The following is a 22,703-nucleotide window of genomic DNA, read 5'->3' as shown; positions in this document are numbered from 1 at the left end:
TTCCCTTAACATAATTTCCAATGACAATATAAAATGCAATATATTTATTTATTGACATTTTAAGGTAATTTCTATTTTATTTTAATTTTCCTCTGATATTATTTTAAACTTACATTTTCTTTTTTTGAATTTTTTCTCTTTTTGTAATTGTGCACCCAAAACATTTATTTTTTAGGTACTTGTGATAGACATTGCTCTCCCCTATTTCTGCTCCTTCCATGTATACACAGAATTGTGAGTTGTTGAAGTAATGGGAGACCATTTGCTTTAAGTCTGACTTCTCTCACCATAGGAGGGTAAATATTGGTTAGTTTAAAACAGTTATTTATCTTTCCAGTAATAGAAATGGAAATGGTCACATGATGTAACTCAGCTGATGAGACACAAAGGAAAGCCTGTTGGGAGGCACCTGGAAAAACTGTTATTACTTAATAAGAGGGACAAGGGAAAGATACGGAGTTTTGTAGTCTTTTTGAGGGATGAGAATGCAATAATTGGAGCTGCTACAGTCACTTGCAATTAGGTGGAAGAGATAAGCCTGAGGGCAAAGCTGAGGAATTAGAAAGAAAAGTTGAATAGTTCCTGAGTCAATGATAAAATCCTCTGGATATGCAAGGTTATACATTGTCTAATGTTTAGAGCTATTTTGAGTAGCATCCTCTGTTGCTTTCATTGAAAGCATGTTAACAGACATCACCAATTCTAGAAACTCATGGCTGCTACTGAGAATGGGGATGTGAGTTAATACCAGAAGATGCCATTCAGTTTAGTATTCCTTATTAAATGTGCAGACTCTACCAATTAAGCTTTATAATTTGATACATGGGATATTAGATGAAGACCAAGTTGGGCTTAGGATGAAACGCTATCATTCCAAATATCCATATCTTTGGAATTATTTTAATGTTTAAGATTATATACAGGCATATCTCAGAGATATTGTGGATTCAGTTCCAGACCACTGCAATAGAGTAAATATCACAATAAAACAAGTCACACAAGTTTTTTGGTTTTGCAGTGCAAATAAAAATTATGTGTACATTATACTGTAGTCTATTAAGCATTCAATAACATTATATCTAAAAAGCAATATATACACATTAATTTAAAATGCTTTATTGCTGGAAAATACTAGCATTCATCTGAAACTTTAGTGAGCCATAATCTTTTTTGCTAATGGAGGGTCTTGCCTCAATGTTGATGGCTGCTGACTGATCAGACTGGTGGTTGCTTAAGTTTGGGGTAGCTGCAGCAATTTTTAAAGAGAAGACAACAATGAAGTATGCTGCATTGGTTGACTCTTCCTTTCATGAAAGATTTCTCTGTCGCATATGATATTGTTTGATAGCATTTTACCCATAGCACTTTTTTCAAAATTGGAATCAATCCTCTCAAACCTTGCTGCTGCTTTATCAACTAAGATTTTGGAATATTCTAAATCATTTGTTGTCATTTCAATAATGTTCACAGAATCATCGCAAGTAGATTGCATCTCAAGAAAATACTTCCTTTGCCCATTCATAAGAAGCAACTACTTTATCTGTTTAAGTTTTATAATGAGATTACAGCAATTCAGTGACATCTTCAGGCTCCACATCTAATTCTAGTTCTCTTGCTATTTTTATCATGCCTGCAGTTACTTTCTCCATAGAAATATTGGACCCTTCAAAGTCATCCGTGAAAATTGGAATCAACTTTGTCCAAACTCCTGTTAATGTTATTATTTTGACCTCCTCCCATGAATCACACATTTTATTAATGACATCTAAAATGGTGGATCCTTTCCAGAAGGTTTTTGATTTACTTTGCCCAGATCCACCAAGGGAATAATTATCTATGGCAGCTAAAGGCCTTCAAAATGTATTTCTTAACAATAAGGCTTCAAATTACTCCTTGATCCATGGGTTACAGAATATATATTGCATTAGCAGGGATGGAAACATTAATCTCCTTGTTCATCTCCATCAGAGCTCTTGGATCACCAGGTGCATTGTCAATAAACAGTAATATTTTGTAAGGAATCTTTTTTTTCTGAGCAGTAGGTCTCCATAGTGGGCTTAAAATATCCAGTAAACTATACTATAAATAGAATTGCTCTCATCTAGGCTTTCTCTTTCAGGCAGAGTAGATTTAGCATAATTCTTATGGGTTGTAGGATTTTTGGAATGATACATGGGCATTGGCTTCAACTTAAAGTTAGCACCTAAAAGTAGGGTCAACCTGTCTTTTGAAGCTTTGAAACCAGGCATTGACTTGTCTCTAGCTATGAAAGTTTTAGATGGTGTCTTCTTTCAATTTAAAGCTGTTTCATCTACATGGAAAATCTGTTATTTATTGTAGCCACCTTCATCAATTATTTTAGCTAGATCTTCTGGATAACTTGCTGAAGCTTCTACGTCAGCATTCACTGCTTCACCTTGCACTTTTATGTTGTGGAGATGGCTTCTTTCCTTAAGCTTCATGAATGAACTTCTGCTAGGCTTAAGCTTTTCTTCTGCAGCTTCCTTACCTCTTTCAGCCTTGATAGAATTGAAGCGATTAGGATCTTCTTCTGGATTAGATTTGGGTTTAAGGGAATGCTGTGGCTGCTTTGATCTTTTATCCAGACCACTAAAACTTTCTCTCTACCAGCATAGAAGGCTGTTTCACTTTCTTACAATTTGTGGGTTCACTAGAGTAGCACTTTTAATTTTCTTCAAGAACTTTTTTTGCATTCACAACTTGGCTAATTGCTTGGTGTAAGAGGCCTCGCTTTTGGCCTATGTCAGCTTTTAACATGCCTTCCTCACTAAGTTTAATCTCATGGAGGTAGCAAGTAAAACAATAGTTACCAGAGGCTGGGAAGGATGTGTGTTGAGATGAGGTAGGGGGAGCGGGGGAGATGAAGAAAGGCTGGTAAATGGGTACAAATATTGAGTTAGAAGAAATAAGTTCTAATGTTTGATAGCAGAGTAGGGTGACTATAGTTAAAAACAATGTATTGTATATTTCAAATAGCTAGATGAGAGGACTTGATGATCCCAACATATAGAAATGATAAATGCTTGGGGTGATGAGTACCCTAAATACCTTGACTTGATTCTATACACATTCTATACATGTAACAACATATCACGTGTACCCCATACGAATGTACAAATGTTATGTATCAATAAAAAAATTTTAAAAAGATTATCATAGAATACTGTCAATTTCCTTATTATTAATAATACTTTATTTCCACTTCATATGTCTGATTTTTCTTTTCTTCTTTTATAACATACTCCTAGAGACAGATGTCTGATTTTTCAAACCCACACTTTGTTGAAATGGGCTAACATTTTCTAGTGTTTCTCATAGTGAATCTCTACAAAGAGTATATTCAACATACCTCAAAGTCAAAGAAGCTTAAGCCAAAAAGCAAGTTAGATGAATTTATTTCTACAGCAATGACAGAGTATGACCACCAACAGGTCTGGGTTCACAGTCTTAGACTTCAATTCTTTTTCCTTTTTTTTTCTTTTGAGGCACAGTCTCACTTTGTTGCCTAGGCTGGAGTGCAGTGGTGCAATCTCAGCTCACTGCAACGTCTGCCTCCTGAACCTCTGCCTCCTCCTCAAGCGATCCTCCCACCTTAGCCTCCTGAGTCGCTGGGACTAAAGATGCTTGCCACCATGTTTGGTTAATTTTTTGTATTTTTTAGTAGAGATGGGTTTTCCCCATGTTGCCCAGGATGGTCTTGAATTCCTAGGCTCAAGTAATCTGCCCGTCTTGGCCTCCTAAAGTGCTGGGATTACAGGTGTGAGCTACTGCTCCTGGATATATCCCACAATTCTTGTAGCAAGGTAAAATGTTCCAGGGCATAAGGTCATTTGCTCCACTGTAATTCCTGGGTGAGTAGCAGCTCCACCAGCAGCCTGTGGAGTCAGAGGAGGAGGAATATCCCAATAGCATGAATCCCATTACCAGAAAAGGATGGCAGAGGTTTTAAACAAGGTAACACGTGTCTTCTATGTGGGGTGGGGTCGGTGGGTGGGTAGTAGGTGTAAATAGTTACAGCAAAATGCAGGGTTTCCCAAACAAATTTGACCTGGAACTCTTTTCACTCAAAACATCTGTTACGATTTCTGGGGAAGTAAGTTTTTGACTTAACACTTCAGGAAATTATTCTTCTGTGTATGCAAAACATTTTAATACAGATTAATACCCTGTATCTTCATAGCAATCCTACTATTATAGATATAGCCAGCTTACCTTAGGAAACCCAGATTCAGAGAGGTTTACAGATTTACCAAGTCATGGACACTACTGGGAAAAAATTCAGTCCCAGTTCCTTGTTAAAATTTGTCATGAAATGGTTTGCAGACTGTGAAGTGGTCAGTTCCATAAGTTGAAAAATTTTTGAACGTACTTCATGTAAGGCTTTGCACACAGCAGGATTGGTGCCATATAATGGTTTTGTCACTATTGCATTTTATAACCCATTAGTGCAATTATACAATGTGGGCTTTGGTATCAAACCATTTAGGTGAGAATTCCAGCTGTTCCTTTTGCTAAGAGTTGTGCCCTTGGGCAAATTATTTTCCATCTCTGACTACCTTTCTTCATTTGGAAAATCATATCAATTGAGGTCAGGAGTTTGAGACCAGCCTGGCCAACATGGAGAAACCCTGTTTCTACAAAAAATACAAAAATTAGCCGGGCGTGTTGGGGTGCACCTGTAATTCCAGCTACTCAGGAGGCCAAGGCACGAGAATCTTGTGAACCAAGGAGGCAGAGATCGCAGTGAGCCGAGATCGCCACTGCATTCCAGCCTGAGTGATAGAGTGAGACTCTGTCTAAAATAAAAAAGAAAGAAGAAAAAAAAAGATAATGATTGTAAATTACTAAACACAGTGATGACGACATACTAATTACTCAATGTCTTAGTTATGATTTTAAGGACAATTATCACAATTGAGTCATAGTGTAGTGAAAGATTCCAGAAAGTTTTATATTAATTGTATATTTCTCTCTTAATACATGCATTTAAATACAAAAGCTTGTTTGAAATGCATTTTTTTTTCCTGATCTGTATTTTCTGATATATTTTGGGCAAAAAAAGAGAAAGACATGAATGGAAATCAATTAACCCTAACTTGAAACAGATGTCCCTAAAATGTGCTGTATGTTCTTTCACCCATGAGCAGCTAACACATCAATTATGGAAAGGGAGAAGCATCCAAATCCAGATGTTTTGAATGTCTTTGGAATTTATACACTTTCTTAACTATGGCTAGTTGAGTTACTGTATGCTGATAACTGAAATAACTTCTTAATTGCACGTCATTGTAATTTCAAAGACAGCTCTTGGCCTTTTAATAGTAACAGAGGTGATTCTGCTCAATGAGAAGCAGATGCCAACACAGAACTAAATCAGATGCAGAGCATATAGATAAAATTTTTCTGAATTATTTCGTCAGAGCAGGGATTCAAACATATTTCCTTTTGCCAGTCTTACTTTATATCTTGGTGCAGTTGATACATCTCAAAGGAGCTTACAACTGTTCCACATGGGAACTTATTCCAAGTCAGAAAGAGGCAAATACAGTGCATTATGATTTAGAGTCCGTTGCTGAAAATAGGATATTGTGGCTTAAAGAAATATTTAGACATTACTTAAGCTAACTATTATGGGATTGAAATGAAGGTCTAAATGTTATGACTGGAACTGCACTCATGTTTCCAAACCTTTTTAACCAAGCCAGTAGCTTGCAGAACAAACTTCACTTTAGTGTAGAACACACACGCACACACATACATGCACACATGCACACGTGTACACGCACACACCCAGGCATGCATACATGCACACAAGCACATGTGCATGCACTCACACACATGTATGCACTCATACCACGCACACACACAAAATCAGGGCCAAATAATAGCATAATTTATATGAATATAATCTCCCAATTTTACTTCTTTCAAAACCCAATTGGCATTTCTTAGCTTATTTAATATTGATAATTCATATCTAAATGGTCAAAAACTCTGATTGCCTTTGAGAATTTGTGTCAAGAACCTGTATACCAGATTATCTTAAATATACAGTCATACACTGCCCCAAATTCGGACTTTCCTTACTTCCCTACTTTCCTTACTTCACTACTAAACTATAATAGTAGAAAGTTTCCTTAGGGCAATTTCACTCTTAAATATGATAACTCTTGAATTTTACATGGACTTATGCAAAAAAAAATCCAAAGCTTCTTATCTGTATGAAATGAGGAAGTTTGGCAGTGGATGGAGACAGCATGTGTCTTGAGGGATGGGGAGGGTATGGGATGGTTTGGGACTATAGCTCAAAGTCTTCTGTTTCAAAGATGAACTTTCTTTAAAACTCTTGCTTAGGCATAAGTTCATAGGATTTTGAGAATGGTTTTTATCCAAGTCTTTAAGTATAATTGATTCTTTGGGAAAATGTTACTCGGCTATTTCTTAAATCGCTGACCCACTCCCACATATGTGAGTACTCATATCCCATTTAAAAAGCATGGAAAAGAGGCAGGGGCAGTGAGAATTGACTTCATGGAAAGTCTTTCATGACTATAAAGTAAAATCATATGCAGGACTCAACTTTTATGCAATTTTCTTGCCAATGTTATTAGGTGGTCAACATATTACCAACCTGCCCTAACAAACAAAATCTGCAGGAAGGGCTCTTGGTTATGTGTTGAAAAAAAGGTGGAAGGAGGAGGGGAGTAGAGTGAGGCCACTCCTATCTGGTGTATACAATAATACCCTCACTCCATTAGAAGAACTCAGGGGTCTAAATAGATTCAGTATTTAGTAGGAAGAATGAAGAGGATATAACTAGACCTTTGTGAGGACATCATTTTACTTTCCTCTAACATAGAGGTTGGATTGTTCTACATGTGTATTTTAAAAGATTATATAACCCACCACTTAGAAGGTACGAATAGAGCAAAAGAACATGAGGCTGTAAGGACATAGAAGCAAAAAGATTTCTCCTAGTGGGGCCCACGCTGAAAGTTCAGGTATAGCTGTGAATGTTTCCTCATTGTTTGGTTCAGCTCATCAATACAGCTAATGAGGATTTGGAAGCAGATCTGATTATTTCAAAAATTAGGAAGCAGAGTAGGTTTACTGTAAAAATGTCCTTTTAATTTATTTTTCCAGGACATTGCAATGCGGGAAGCACGTGATAGGATGGGATTTTGAGTCTAATTGAGGAGAGGGAATCCTAATATAACAGGAGTCAAAAACTTTACTGTAACTCAGAGAGGCGAAGACAACCAATACTCACCAGGAATTGGGAAGAGACTACTAAATACCAAGCCGAATTTAAAACTTAGCTCAATTGGATAATTCATATGATTTCTCTACGTCATTAATACCGTTTCTCTGGAAAAAGAGAAAGCTTAGTTTGATCAGCTTTTCTTCCTAAATGTATCTACAGAGCAGTGTCTTCTTTCTGCCTTGTCACTACTTGTTCATTTGGCACTTGTATGGATTTGTGGCTGTGGTGGAGTGGTGCACACTCTAGTCTCTCTGACAGCTTGGTAAGAGTCTAGTGGATGGATAAAGAAATGGATAACCCAGTTCATTTCCTGATGCTGCTATAGGCCCCTCGATGTCAAGTTGTAAAGCTCACTTGGGCTCCATCTGGTGGTCTACTCTGCTGCGCTTTCCATAAAGCCACCTTGTCCCTGCCAAAACCATCCCATCTGCCAAAGTCCACACCCGATTCTCAACCACTTTAAGAGAAGTTTTCTATACAACCTGTTTAAGTTGTATGGAAACCAAAGGTGACTAGGAAAGGTAAATCTTAAGACTTTCTTCCACCTGACAAGATCACAGATTGGTATGGATAACCAAAGGCTCAAGATTTGGAAACGTTTCTGATAGTCTTGCTCTCCTGTTAATCAACATATTTTTTCTCTCCTCTTCTATCTTCCTATCTCCCCTTCTTTGTGCCATCTTCTGGGAATTTCTCCCTCTGTTCCAAACTCTTTTATAACTCTGATCTCCTCTCAAACCTTATGGAGACAGGGACATTTTCTCTACACTGGAGAAAACTCTGATACTGATCTTCCAGGCTTGGTTATTGAAATACAAAACGGTAAGAAAAACAGATTTTTTAAAAAGTTTATTGGATCATTTTTCAAGATAATGTAGTGGCTCGCAAGACACTTTTCTTACTGCATTATCTTATTTGCATAACAGCAGTGAAATATCTCTTTTCATTCCCACCACAATAAGTGGTTTCTTTTTGTAATACATTTTAGTCTTCCTCCAGCAGATGGATAGTTTAGGTCTATTAGTGCAAAGCTGATGAGTTCATGTATTTAGGAAGACAAATTAATATTTGTCTTGTTAATATTTCCAAGAGATCAGGTGCTATATCTAGACTTCTCTTTTCCAGCTTTGATCCAGAGAAGCAACATGTTTGATAAATGATAACAATACCAAGTCAGTACACTCTGTTCTGTTTCCTTTGTGGGTACCTAAGGAACAAATTGCTGTGTAGGGTATCCTAGCCCAATGCAGGGGAGCCTTAGTGCAATTATGAGGGCACAGTGGCGTGGTCATGCATACAGAATTTGTAGGGTCATCCCAGAGGCTCTTTCATTTCCTATGTACTGTGGACATTGTGTTGAGAGCAAACGAGATGGGTGGGTTGCCATGTAGGAGGCTGTTTTAGGAGGTAGAAATAGTAGATGGGTCTATATACAGGAAAAGCTGAATCAAGAGGAAACTGAATCAAGAAGAAAATGAATCAAGCAGGTAAAGAAATAGCATGCTTCACTGTAGCAAAAAATTACAAACTTTTGTCCTGGAGGCCAGCAAGACACTTAGGTAGTAGGAAGTCAAAGACTGGACACTGGAGACCCATGGATGTCATTGAAGGCCCACTGTGAAGCCAGGTGATTGCACTCTCTTGCTAAAGACACCAAGTCTCCCAAGCCACATACTTCTTCCTCCAGATATTATATATCACTTCAGAGGTAGAAGACAAGGGAGAGATAAATTACAGTAGAAACTAAGCAATTTTTCCCCAAGGCAAGGCTGAGCGTTAACTAAAGGGATTGTTTAGCAAATAGCCATATTAGACAAGGATTTAAGAGAGATTGGTCATATCACACTCTTTCTATCAGAGGAACACTAAACTCAAAAGAGGTCCCTATCTTTTTTTTTCTTCTTGGAATGCCACTGTGATGGTAACACTTTATGAGCCATTTTTTGACTTTGAAAATTTAAGCCATGTATTAAAGATGGTGGAGCAAAAATAATAGGAGCCTAGGCCCTCAGTGACTTTCTGGGGCCACCATACCAACCCTGGAGGGCCTACTTCTGGACTTCCATTAATGAAAGAATAAAATGCGCACATTTTTAGTCACTATAGTCAGTTCTCTGTTCCTAGCAGCCAGAGTCAATTCCTAAGTGATACAGTGTGTTTTTTTCTCTGAATTTCTTCAGTTAAGAATTTATAATTTCCCCTATACACATGTTATGTACTCAAGGCAAAGGTTATTCTTTTCAGAGATGCAAAAGAACACATTAGAAATGTTCAAAACATTACCTGAGCAATTGTGTATGGCTGAAAGTCAAAGTAAACTGCACAGTTTTTTGAAAACCTACACTTAAATGACATAGAGTATGTGTGTTCATGTGCTCACATGTGTATGTATGCTAATACAAACATGTTTCTGTTGTTTTGGTCCAATAAAGTGTAAAGAAAAGCAACACCTGGAAGATATTATGGCAATATGATGGATACAAAGATAGAATTGCTACATGTAGTTTATGAAAAACTGCAGAGGTATTGGCACTCTGATCAACAGTAAATAAAGGAACTCCATGACTCTTTGAAATCTGACCATATTATAATAATATTAATTGATGTTTGGGGAAGGGTGGTACTGAAATCCCAATGCAAAAACTGTGTGGATATACTCCACCCATACTTGCCTTCTGAATCTTGGAGACAAGAGCCAAGGTAGGGCCTTCTCCCTGGTAATCTCCAGGGTGCACCCTTCACATAGTAGGGCTTGGAATAAGAAGTCCACATGAGGCGGGAAACTATTTTGACACTCCACTGAAAATCTCTACACAATAAATCTAGTGCTAAAAGCTTACTTTCTTTCTGGCAGAATATATGAAAGTTTCCCTGTTTCCAAATATCCTTTTTTATACTTGAAAAGTAAAAAAAAAATTACTTACCACATTATTCTCTTTCTTCTAAATAGTACATTCCATAATTTAACAAAATTACCTTTTAAAATGTAAATGTTCCTGGAAGGTGGGTGAAGTGGTTATACTCTCAGGGAGCATAAATTTTGTTTGAGGAAAGTGAAAATAGATGGTTGTATTGGCAGCATGTTGGCTCATGGAAAAGTAATTTTAAGATATAAGATTTGACAAAAAGGGGCAGCCCACTTTGAAAGTATTAAAGTCCTGCTTAGCAGAGGTATTTGGGGGAAACTTGTGAAATCTTTTCACTTAAGGAGAGTTCTGCTTTGTTTTTTACCTTGGGTCTTACCTAGGGTAACTCTATATGTCCCAGGTTGCATGTGACAGTCTCAGTTCACACCAGTTGTCCTGGAGTAATTATTTTACATTGAAAATTGTCCCAGAATGCATAATACGTTTTATGGAAAATCAATTTTTTTAAGCTAAAATATTTTATTCCTTCTATAACCTTTTCATATGTAAAGTAAAACAATTTATTTATTTTTTATTTTTTTATTATACTTTAAGTTTTAGGGTACATGTGCACATTGTGCAGGTTAGTTACATCTGTATACATGTGCCATGCTGGTGGACTGCACCCACTAACTCTTCATCTAGCATTAGGTATATCTCCCAATGCTATCCCTCCCCCCTCCCCCCACCCCACAACAGTCCCCAGAGTGTGATATTCCCCTTCCTGTGTGAAAATCAATTCTTATACTATTTCTCTTCCTTTAGATAAGAAGGAAGGGCCCTCTCCCGTTCAGAAATTCAAGGTAACCCTGTGATCCTTTTATATAGGAGAGTTCACTCTATCTTGGTGCTTCTGAAAAGTTGGTGTGTTTGTGGGAAATGGGACAATGTGTTGTCTTGGGACAAGATTCTCCTATGCATTGAATGGTTGAAAACCTCAGAATTGAAAAAAGATACAATGCTGCCTTTCACTTGTGCCAGTGAGCTAGATCCTGGGTGAAGTGGTAGTTGAAGTGTTTTTGAAAGCTCAGGGGTAATGATAATTATCCCTTTTCCATACCAGGTATGTCCCTATGCTTGGAGAAATTGTAATTCCAGTTTTAAAGGTCTGCCATGTGCTAATCTGAGGATTAAAGACATTTATTTCCAATGTGTAGAAATGAGCAGGCAAAATTGATGAAAATGTACACTGTAAATTCCCAGTGAAAAAGCACCTGATTGCATTAAGCTATTTTAATATTTAAACGTTGCCAACTATATGTATTTGCTGCCTGCATAGATAGAAATTCTTCCTTGTCCAAAAACTCCCTTGTCCAAGAGATTTTATGTACAATGACAGTGCTAATCATCACCACTACACCTATAAGTGTGTCAGAGGACACGTAACCAGTGCAAGGTGTCTTGATTGAGTTTCCCTACAAGCAAACTCTGAATGCAAATAGTTTACTTAGGAGGTGATCTCAAGAAGTCACTAAGGAAGTGGAAAGTGATGAGTTAGAGTAAGGGAAGAAAGCCAATTAAATGTATAATTGAGCAGGCTATCTCTGTGGAAATAGTGGCTCAGTTCTGTTAGGGACCTCTGGTAGGCTGTGTGTCATCTCAAATAAGGTGTGAGGGAACTAGGGTATTTATCTACCAATTTTTTTATGGTCATTTTTTGAAGTCTACTTCAAGGATGCATAAACTTCTCAGAAATTCTGGCCTAACCAATGCATAAGCAGAAAGGTCTTTCATGGCCAGAAGCCTTCAAGCAGAGTCTCAGGTGTTTGAATTTAAAATCCCGTGACTCTGCACAAAGGTGACTGCAAAGTGATGCAGATAGGACATTGACAATGACTGGGGTAGAGAAGCAGGAAAATCAACTACATATGAAATATAATTTCAGGAGTGTCAACAGGATCAGTCCACACCCCATGATGGGCCCTGTAAAAACTCTTTACCATCCATTAATACTCTATTGTGATATTTTATTTCCAAGTTGATTGATAAATGGATGTATTGATTCCATATAATTGAAGATTTTAGGTATTTAGCTTCAGATATGATTGGATCCAGAGTTTCTGATATGCCATCATGATTCTTTCACTTTCTTTTCAGGCTGTTTTCCTATATTTGCGCTTCATACCTAGGTAGGTCATCTCCATTGGTAGAAAAATTGGCTACCAGTTTTAGCAAGTCCAGAAGAAATAAGGTATCTGTTTTATAGTAGTTCCAGAATAAGTCTAAGGAAACTCTCATTGTACTAAACTGGGTCCCTTGTACATCCCTTAACTGGTTATTGTGGCTATGAAATTTGGCTGCAATGAGTTCAGATACCTACCCCTAGAACTATGGGAGCTGAGTACATTTTGCCTGGATCACATAGCCTGAGGTATAAGTGGAGTACTTCATTAGAAGAAAATATGGTTGCTATTGTTAGAAGACAGAATGGATAGCGGATTAAACACACACACACACACACACACACACACATCCCAGAAATATACCCACATACATTGCCATTTTATCCTTTAGCTTTGATTCCTGAGAAAATCCATGTTTTCCTAGAGATTTGTTAACTTTGTTAGTAGCTATGTGACTACTTCTTTCTGGCTTAGCAACTAGATAATTGTGTGATAGTGAGCAATTCATTAAATAGAATGTCAAAATGGTATGCTCCCTCCCTTGGCAAATTTCAGTGGGGCCTCAAAGATTAAAGCACCAGGTATGAAATACCCGTATGTTCTAGTGGGATGTTCTAGGCCATCTGAGTGGGGCCTTAAAATTGGATCTTCCATCTTTAGCTAAACAATACCATATGAGTTCATTAAAAGGATCCAGTGAGCTTGTCCAAAGACATTGTTTTGATTATTCTCCTTCTCATTATAGAGGAGAGCAGGTGGTGCTTTCCAGATAAATCGAATGAGGCAGACTTCCATGAAACCCTTGAAGGACTTAGTCTGTGCTCCTTCAGTTGGAAAAAAATGAGGAAGAGTCCCTGACTTACACCTAGAAACTGAGGCTGGAGCTGCCTATGATGACAGAGTGATGAGACAGATTTGGAGGAAAAGAAACACTCTTGGTCATTCTCTCAGTGTGGTGCAGTGGTTCAAAGTGTAGTTTCTGTGTCTCTACTGGTTAAGTCCATATTTCACATCCACCACTTATTAACTAAGTGTTCATGGTTGCGTAACTAATTTTTCTGTGGCTTTGTAGAAATAATTCAAATGAGGGTTGTGAGAATGAAATGAGTTGAAGTATGGTGAGTGCTTGACACTGGGTTTGGCACATAGTGAGTGCTAGCTTTGATTGTTATTTCTTCCTGACAAGTTAAAGTAGACATTTGCATGGCTCCCAGAAGGTAGCTGGATTTGAGTTATCTGGAAGGGGAGCCTGACTATGAAGGTCATAGAGGAACATGGCAACACAACTAGGAAAGTCTCTGTAGGAAACTCAGAAGCAGGGACTGAGGAAGGTGTCATACACAGTCAACTAGAGGAGACACTCTGTAGCACTGTGGTCTTCAGCAGAAGAGGACCCTGAATAATGATGGGTTTGTTTGAAAAGCTCCCAAGGACACCCTAAAAGTACAAACTTTTTGAGATCTGCTCAAGTGCATGAATAGAGAAAGGAGAACTACATGATACCAATTCCCCTTCTTTCTTTCCCCATCTTTCTTCCACATCACATAAGAAAGAAGCAGCTTTGTGACCATTGAGGAATACAAAAGCTAGGATGAATAATAACATAAAACTGGAAAAAGGTGACCACTTTCCAAAACTGGCTTAGTTAGGCCTCAGCTATGAATTAGAGGAGAGACAGAAGCTTTGATATTGTTATTGTTGGAATTGTGTCCCCTTCCCCCAGATTTTGATGTTGAAGCCCTAACCACCAATGTGACTATATTTGGAGATAGGGCTTTTAGGAGGCAGTAAAGGCTGAATGAGGTCATGGAGGAGAGAGAGTGCTAATCTGATAAGTGGCCTTATAAGAAGGGGAAGAGAGAGAAAGATCTCTCCTTCTCTTTCCCCACGATCAAGAAGGTGGCCGTCTGTAAGTCAGGAGGAGATACCCCATCAAGAACCAAATCAGCTGTCACTCTGATCTTGGAATTCCCAGCCTCCAGAATTGTGATAAATAAATTTTAAGCTATTTAGTTTGTGGTATTTTGTTATGGCGCCCAGAGCTAACTGATACGGATATTAAACTTTTCAATGCTTGGAAAATTAGATTATTCATTCACACTATTCATTAATACCTGAGAGTAGTTGGAAAAGCCCAAGATTTTATCCCAGGGCAGGAAAGAAGTATTTGATAAAACAGACTTAAAAGGGCAATGATGAAAAGGAATGAACACACTGTCTGCATGTCCAGCTTTTCAATAATTCAGTTGTACACTTAACTTCTGTAGAGCGTGCTTCATTTCTATAGAATTCTAAAGGAGTTGGATTTGATGGGACCCAGGTCTCCATTACAGCTCCAATATTTTGTTTTACATTTAATGATTCATTTTCATTTATGTGAAAGAATTTCAGGTATTTTTGTGAAAAGTTTCTGAAAATCAAATATGCTAGGAAACTTCAAAAAATGAGGAGAACAGGAATACAGCAAAAAGGATCTTTTGGAGAACTAGAAGTTGCAGGCTTTCTAACCACAAACCACACTCTTCCTATGCCCAGCATTATTTCCAGTGTTAGCCATTTCATTTGAAAGGGCTTCCCTAGACTAAATAACATTTACTGAAATTCCGATGATTCCTATTGTGACAAGGAGCCTCTAGTGTTCTCAAAAATTCTTGGTAGCCTAAAACCTAATTTTAATAAGTATAAATAAAATTTTAGAGATCACACACACATGCACACACACACAATGTCTCGACCATTATGAAAACAGAACTCCAGAACTTCTCATTAATAAAAACAAACCTCATTATTTCAAGTAGAGAGTAGCTAACGATCATGTTTTTAAAAATTGCTGTTTCTCTGAAATATGTCCAGAGGATTTCATATCCACCCTCAGGCAAATCATCCTAGTAGCTTTTCTGTAAAGATAATTATCCCTTTTCCATACCACGTATGTCCGTGTGCTTGGAGAAATTGTAATTCCAGTTTTAAAGGACTGCCATGTGCTAATCTGAGGATTAAAGACATTCCTTTCCAATGTGTAAAAATGAGGAGGATAAATTGATGAAAATGCACACTGCAAATTCCCAGTGAAAAAGCACCTGCCTTCATGAAGCTATTTTAATATTTAAATGTTGCCAACTATATGTATTTGCTGCCTGCATACATAGAAATTCTCCCTTGTAAGCCTGCCCAAACCAAGAGCCAGGGTTGTTAAAAATTCTTTATACATTTTTTCATATAAATCTATTTCTTCTTATACAAACATTCTTCTGATATTGGAATGATTCATAAAGCCTCAAATCCCATGGATGTAACAGGACACCTCTCGATTATGCATCCCAGGCATGAGTAATTTCACAAGCCGAGGGAAGGAGATAAATGCATTAAAATGTTCTTGCAAAACAAATTTCAAGGAGAGAAAGAGATGAAAATGGGAGTGAATGTACAAATGGAAGATTTACCTCATTGTGCGGAAAAGAATGTTAGATCTGCCTTTGCAAAACTCTTTAATTCATAGTTCTACACAAACAACCCTGGTAACTGCACTGCCCAAAGCCTTCCTAATATGCATGTACCTACAAATGTTCAGTTTTGTCTCTGCTAACTACAAAGTATGAGAACTGTATGTTAATTACATTTTACAGTGAATCATGGGTCAGAGACCCTGTGAGAAATTATGATAGCCTTTCATTCAGCATCAGTTCTATTCAGATGCAGAGTGGTTAGCCACTTCTGAACTTTGCAACTGTATCATCGGCAGCTAGATATTGAGCCCCTACTGTTTGGAAAGTCATACTGTAGCTCGATAAACACTGGGTATGGCACTTGTGAGAGCCAGGGCTTAATAGCAGAAGGCAAATAACCATATAAAGCAATATCATTTGTCCTGGGTGAGAAGTCCTAAAGATGTGCAGAGGTAGACAATCAGACGTTGAAATGACTAAAGAAGTCTTCATGGATGAGTGGACAAACTGAACTTTAAACACAAAGTAGTATTTGAATAAGTGGAGGTGGAGAGTGTTCTGGACTGTTACATTACAGAAATGGAATCATATATACCTAGAGGCTGGAAAGTTTAAGGCATCTTTGGAGAAAATTTAGATTATTGGATTTAACCATATGAAATTGCTGTTCTTATAGGTAAGAAATGGTCAAATATCACCAAGTGCACAAGACTCAAGACTGGCATAGTAGAAGACAAAGGTGGATATATGGGTAGGTAACAGATAAAAAAATTGAGAATGTCATGGCAAGGTACTTGGAGTGAGGCATTTCATTTAAACATCATCAACAACATAGCAACTAAAACCTAAAGAATCATAAATCTTAGAGAATCTTCTAAGTGTCTTAGGAAAAACTTAGTTTAACTTCTGATTCCTGAATTACCTTCATCATCTGTTTTTATGGCCCCACTGATAATGAGTATACAGCTAACTAAGCTGATTATCTTTTGAGTCAACTCTACTTGTTTATTTATTTAATGTTGATCCAAAGATTAGCGCTACAGGCAAGTTTAAAACTTTGAGTCCTCCCTTCAAATCTGAAAACAACAGCTTAAATTGTCCCTTTCTTATTGCTTTTATTCTTGTAACTTAATGTCAAGTCCCTCATTATTCTAGGTGGTCTGCTTTAGACAAATTCCAATTTGTGAAAGTTTCTCTGTAAGTTGAACACTAAATACAACACAACATATTAACTGGATATTGTATGATTATTTTTCCTCCCTTCTGGACACATATTTCAATTAATACATAATAACATAATTAACTTTTCTTAGCAATTACTATACAAAGGGAAATCATATTGAGTTTACTGTCAACTAAACTTAAATGTTTCCCACCAGGCTACTAAGGCATCAGACCCATATTTTATAGTTGTGTAAATGGTTTTGTATACCACAATTAGAACTTTTCATTACATACCTGTTAAATAACATCTGGGTATAATTAGTCTCTTGTTTTAATCTGTTGATATTGCTATTCTTTCAGTTAACATATTATCTATTACTCCCAAATTGTTTATATACAGGTTTGATCAGCATGCAGCAAATGACCTTATAATAGGCATTAATAAAATTGTTGAATAAGGCCAGAATCTGAAGTACATTCCTAGATGACTATTCAGATTCATATTAACTATTTAGAAAAAATTAGTTGTGAAATTTGCCTGACCTTACTGCAATTTGGTCAACATTTCTCAATCTTGATCATAAGTAGAGCATAATGTATTTGTCAGATATCTTAATAAAATACTGAATGCCTGTGCTTACAGGATTCTCTGTCTCATAAGCTTTATCTCAACATTATTACCACCACTTTTACTTAATGAGTTGTTTCTACAATACCTTTGTAATGCAAAAGTGAAGTAGAATATAGCGGCGGCCATCTCTTATTATGCAGCAGGACCCTTTCAAATCAATTACCTGCTGAATTACCTCTATATCTCAATGCAAATAATAAACAGTTGACCTTTGAACAGTGTGGGCATTCGGGGCACTGATCTCCCTTGCAGTTGAAAATTCACATATAACTTTTCAATTCCCCAAAATTTATCTACTAATAGCCTACTGTTGACCAGAAGCCTTATGATAACATGAACAGTCAGTTAACACACATTTTGTATGTTATATGTATCATATACTGTATTCTTACAATTAAGTAAACAAAAGAAAATATTATTAAGAAAATAATTATAAGAAAGAGAAAATATATTGATTATTCATTAAGTAGAAATGGATCATCATAAATATTTTTATCCTCATGTTCAGTATGCTGAAGAAGATCAGGAGGGGTTGGTCTTGCTGTCTCAGTGGTGGCAGAGGCAGAAGAGGTGGAGAAGGTGGAAGGGAGGCAGGAGTAGAAGGCACACTTGGTGTAACTTTATGGAAATACGTTTTAATTTCTGTCTGACTTTTTGCTTTTTCATTTCTCTAAAAATATTTCTGTATATGTTACTAATCTTTTCCCCACCATTTGCTTTCGTTGCAGTGCCTATATGATAGAAGGGTCCATGTCACAACAGAAGTCAAGAGCAGTCTTGAATAACTGAAACCCTTCTGGCCAGATTGTCTAATATCAATTTTTTTTCTGGCACTGCTTCTTCTATGTCTTCTTTCTCATTGTCCAGCACATTTGGAAGCAGTCATCTCTATCAAGTCATTTTCTGTTACCTCCTCTGGTACAGTGTCTAATAGCTCTTGAATTTCTCCAAGATCCAAATCTTGAAACCCTTCACCTCCTGTCCTCCTTTTTTAAAAGACTGTATCTACAATATCTTTCATTATTTTCTTGATTGGCTGTCATAAGTTCTGTGAAGTCATGCATAACATCTGGACACAATTTTCTCCAGTAGGAATTTCTCATTTTTGCCTTGACAGCTTGCACAGCCTTTTCTATAACAACAATGGCATTTTCAATGATGTAATCCTTCCAGACATTGGTTATGTTCTCTCCTTTGGGGTTCTCTTCCATAGCATTGACAATCCTTTTCATATACCATGTGCAATGAGCCTTAAGTGTCTTTATGACCCCCTTATCAGAAGCTGACTTAAAGATGTGTTTGGGGGCAAGTAGACCATTTTGATGCCTTTAGTGTTAAATTCATGAGGTTCTGTGACCAGGGGCATTGTCCAATATCAAAATAATTTTAATAAGGCAGCTCCTTACTGGTAATGTGCTTCTGATTTAATGTCCCTTCTGATTTCAGGGACAAAGCATTGATGGAACCGATCCCAAACAGGGGTTCTCATTAGCTAGGTCGGGTTGGTGTACAACCAAAAGACTGAAAGCTGGTGTTTATTTTTTTCCTTCAGGCTCAGAGTTTAGCAGCTTTTAGGTAAGGGCAGTCTTGATCATAAACTCAACTGTATTTGCAAAAATTCAGTAGAGTTAGCCTGTCTCTTCTTCTCTTAATTTCTGGTGCTCACTTCTTTTCCTTAATAATACATTTATTGTGGCTTTGTTTTTTCAGAATGGGAAACTTTTTTTCATTTTTTGAGACAGAGTCTCACTCTGTCACCCAGGCTGGAGTGCAGGGGTGCAATCTCACCTAACTGTAACCTCCGTCTCCTGGGTTTAAGTGATTCTCCTGCCTCAGCCTCCTTAGTAGCTGGGAATACAGGCATGTGTTACCATGCCTAGCCAATTTTTGTATTTTTAGTAGAGATGGGGTTTCACCATGTTTTCCAAGCTGGTCTTGAACTCCTGACCTCAAGTGATCCACTCACCTCAGCCTCCCAAAGTGCTGGTATTACAGGCATGAGCAACTACACCCAGCCCAGAATAGGAAACTTGTGTGTGCATTAAAAACCTGTTTAGGTAGATATTATTTCTCCTCAATTATTTTCTTAGTAGTGTCTGGGAACTTGTCTGTTACCTCTAGTTCAGCAGAAGATGCTTTCCTGTTATCTTGACATTTTTAAAGCCAAATCTCATTCTAAAATTATCAAACCATCCTTTGCTGGCATTAAACCTCTAGCTCTAGAACCTATAATTTTCTTTTGCTTTAAGTTGTCATACAATGACTACTTTTTCTTGAATTATAGTAGTGTCTATAGGTATGCCTCTCTTATAGCAATCCTGAACCCACATAAAACCTGCATCTTCATTATGAGTAAAAAGATATTTCACAAAAACCGTAAGGTTGTGTCACTTGCTGGTATAGCTGCAGTGATGGCTTTATATATTTCCCTTTCTTTTTTTGCAGTGGTCCTGACAGTGGATTCATTTATCTTGAAATGGTAGGGAATTGCAGCTGCAGACCTTAACCTATGATACATATAAAATAATTTAACTTTTTCTTGTAATGTCATGACTAGTCTCAGCTTTTTGGAAGCACTTCCTTCCTCACCAGTGGCACTTTGTATTGGTCCCATAGTGTTATTCTAGGTTTACGGTATTGCATGAGACACTAACACTATAAGAACTGCAAGAGATCATCTTTTACTACAATATGCAATTTACTGGAGAGACAAACTGCTCATGCAGAGATGATTAGTGTGAAATGGTGTTTTAAGCAGATTGAGCTCACTGCAATAGCAATGGGAGCTGGCTATGAAATTATTACGGTAATATAGTATATACTAAAGTTAACTTTATGCAGTTGTGATTTAATGCTACACCTTTACATTTGTTTATATTTTTCTCAGTTGTAAATGGTTCCATGTCTAGTCTGTGTTTGTGCATAAGTTTTGATAAATTTTCACTTTTTATAATAGATTTGTATACATTTTATTATAGCAAATGATGAATAGTATGTGCATATATTTTTGCATCTAGGACATACCTGACCTTTTTTTAAAACTTTTTAAAAATATTTCTAGACTACAGGTTTATATGTATATTTTTTTCAACTTGTCACAAATCTTCAAAAAATCTTCCAGTATATTTATTGAAAAAAATCCACATATAGGTGGACCTGTGCAGTTCAAATATGTGTTGCTCAAGTCAACTGTATTAAAATATGGGTCAGAAAACTTTTTATATAAAGAGCTAGATAATAAATATTTTAGACTTTGTGGGCTGTATGTTCTCCATCCCAACTATTTAACATGGCCATTGTAGAGCAAAAGCAGTGATAGACAATACTTAAACAAATGGATGTGGCTGGACTCCAAGAAAACTTTATTCACAGAAAGGTACAGGCTGGATTTGGGCCATGCAATAGTTTGCTGACCCTTGTATTAATATACTATCATTAATATGTTGTCAATTATCATATATCTATAACATCTGAAAGGATGAAGAAGTCTCTACAAGAATGGGAACTATGGATAGAAAAACTCAGGGAGGGAATTTGGAGATTAAAATCTTTCCTTGAGGGGAATTATGGTGACTATCTTCAAAAAGTCACCATGCACAGCTGAAGGCCTTTAAAGAAGAGAGACTGGATGGTAATATGCCATAAGGGAGTGCAATGGACTCAATGTTTGTGTCCCCCAAAATTCATATGTTAAAATCTTAAACCCCAATATAATGATATTAGAAAATGGGGCTATTGGGAGGTGATTAGGACATGAAGGGGAAGCCTCACAAATGGGATTAGTGACCTCATGAAAAATAAAGAGAAAGCTTGCTATCTCTCTCCGTTCTCTACCATGTGAGGATACAATGAGAAGATGGTCATCTGCAAATTAACACTAGGGTCCTCACCAGACATGGGGTCTGCCAGCACCTTGAACTTGGAATTCCCAGCCTCCAGATCTTTGAGAAATAAGTGTTTGTTGTTTTAGCCACCTAGTCTATGGTAATTTTTTCTAGCAGCCCAACTGACTAAGACAGAGAGTGTGCCAACCAACACAGGAAATTTTACCTATTTTGCACTGTTGCTGTGATTTGGGACAGATTTCAGTATTGAGATTATCCAAGTACAACACTCAATTCTCTAGAAGTTTAATATGAAACAAAAAAAATGGGATAGCATTCAAATACCCCATCCTGAAGTATTTTTTAACTTGGTTGGTGACAGTCAGAAGGCCTTGGTATATGTATATAAGATAGTATTTAAAGGTAATGTTTAAAACTGAACTCAGTAAACCTTGACCTATATATTCACAAAGTTGAATTATGAATATAAAAGTAAACAAATACAACTTTTTCCTTGTAGAGTTATTTTGTCGTATGAACTGAAAGAACTGAATGATTCTTTTGGGAAGAACAGTGTTGTTCTCTACACTTGTATGGAGTTCATAGACCATTTATCTTCAATCATAAAACACCATAGATTGTGAGATGCACAACTGATTTGATAACAGCTTTTCAGAGAAGAAACCAAAGTGAACTTAACAAAATCCAAAATCTGTAGGATATTCAATATTCCCGTAAATTGTGGACTATATCCTGACTTTCCCGTAAATTGTGGACTATATCCTGACTTTAGAAATTTAAAAAGTGAAAAAGCTATGGAAGAAATGTTTTATATCATCATCTTCTCTGCCCACCCCACTCACCCCCAACACACACACACACACACACACACCTTGGCTTTAGGTGAAAAGTAAAATAAGCCAGAACCTCTTATGAATTCTTCAGGAATAATGCAGCATAAATGAACTTCACTGCTTTGTTCCAGCTTGTCTATTCTGAGGTAAAATTTGTATTGTTTCAAAATGGATAGGATTTTTAACTGCATTCAAAATGAACTTTTAGGAGAATTTTAGATTTTTTTTTATTATCCTTTAAGTTTTAGGGTACATGTGCACAATGTGCAGGTTAGGTACATATGTATACATGTGCCATGTTGGTGTGCTGCACCCATTAACTCGTCATTTAACATTAGATATAGCTCCTAATGCTATCCCTCCCCCCTTCCCCCACCCCACAACAGGCCCCGGTGTGTGATGTTCCCCTTCCTGTGTCCATGTGTTCTCATTGTTCAATTCCCACCTATGAGTGAGAACATGCAGTGTTT

The 22,703-nt window shown here is 37.1% G+C and overlaps 1 long non-coding RNA gene across 1 annotated transcript in view; it reads left to right on the top strand.

Moving 5' to 3' along the window:
• LOC107970815 (uncharacterized) overlaps positions 1–22,703 on the top strand; it is a 45,795-nt gene that overhangs the window by 13,932 nt on the left and 9,160 nt on the right. Inside the window, exon 2 of the long non-coding RNA XR_001713739.3 lies at positions 16,437–16,511. This is a non-coding gene — a long non-coding RNA (uncharacterized LOC107970815). The remainder of the gene's footprint in view (positions 1–16,436; positions 16,512–22,703) is intronic.

The sequence above is a fragment of the Pan troglodytes genome, chromosome 2 (genome assembly GCF_028858775.2).
Source record: "Pan troglodytes isolate AG18354 chromosome 2, NHGRI_mPanTro3-v2.0_pri, whole genome shotgun sequence".
Lineage (NCBI taxonomy): Eukaryota > Metazoa > Chordata > Mammalia > Primates > Hominidae > Pan > Pan troglodytes.
Note: the sequence above shows the minus strand (reverse complement) of the source record. Positions and strands in the feature narration are given on the sequence as shown.